This window comes from Notamacropus eugenii, chromosome 2 (genome assembly GCF_028372415.1).
Source record: "Notamacropus eugenii isolate mMacEug1 chromosome 2, mMacEug1.pri_v2, whole genome shotgun sequence".
Taxonomy (NCBI): Eukaryota; Metazoa; Chordata; class Mammalia; order Diprotodontia; family Macropodidae; genus Notamacropus; species Notamacropus eugenii.
In genome coordinates this window covers 302884932-302885985 of record NC_092873.1, presented here as the reverse complement: position 1 = coordinate 302885985, position 1054 = coordinate 302884932, and the positions used below count along the sequence as shown (strand labels likewise).

Here is a 1054-nt window from a genome sequence, read left to right as displayed (position 1 = left end):
TGGAAGGGAGCATATACATTGCCATCCCTGTTTTTTAAATGGTAAAAATGAAGAGTTTAAATGTATTGACTGAGTTCACAAAGGTAGTGCTTCCATGGATTATAGGTTTATAGATTTTGAACAAGAGGCAGGGGTGTGTTGGTTTAATAATTTTTTTTTCTAATTTAGTGAGAATTTTTTTTTGCTAGAAAATTAGCAGATTCTTACCTATAAATAATTTCTTTGAGAATACAATAGATGACAGTCACACAACTATCAAGGCCAAAATAATTTTTAAGGACCAAAATATGTTCAAGAATCTAATCCTAATTCAGTACGATGAGTGATGAGGTGAGAGGGATGATTCTTGGACTAATAACCATCAATTTAGGAAAGCTATATTACTACTGAGAGTAGAAAAATAACAAGCACGTGTACTTCTTTCTCATCTCAGTCACTAATTGGTCCAAAGATTGGTCTTTGCTGCTGATCTTTTCCCTTCTTTCTTTGGTTTGCCTTTTTCATGAAGCTTCTTTAGTCGCATTTGCTCTTCCCTAAAATCTTGATGTTCAACTCTGTAAAGATCAAACAAATGGAGTTTCCTCATGAGAGCAAAATAGATATTGTGAGGGGGATAGCAGTCATAAGTCTCCTTCCTTTTGGCCAAAGGCTGTTTACTAAATAACTTCACTACTTTCATGGACTTGGAGTAGGTAGGGTTGGCAACTTCTCCAAATGTTTGAGCACTCAGGCGAGCCATTCTCATGGCATATTCTGAAAGGGATGATATCTCAAGAGAGAGCCGGTAGACAGTTTCAATTTAACAGGTCTGGGCCTTCCTCCTTTAATAATGTTTAATAACTGGCTTTCTGGGGAAAAACGTGCGTTGAAGACACGCTTTTAAATTTAATTGCTTTTATTAGCATTTTCTCTATCACTTGTCTAGACAATCAACAAAACAATAAATTAAGCATCGATTTATAGTTTGCTGATTTCTGAGATACAAATGCTCACAGTGAAAATTTAACCATCAGCCTCCAAGGCTAGCTTCAGCATACTCCTGGCTAGAAAGGTC

The 1054-nt window shown here is 36.1% G+C and overlaps 1 pseudogene; it reads right to left on the bottom strand.

Moving 5' to 3' along the window:
• Nucleotides 1-436: 436 nt before the first annotated feature.
• On the bottom strand, nucleotides 437-799 carry LOC140522995 (small ribosomal subunit protein mS33 pseudogene; annotated as a pseudogene).
• Between the last annotated feature and the right edge of the window lie 255 nt (nucleotides 800-1054).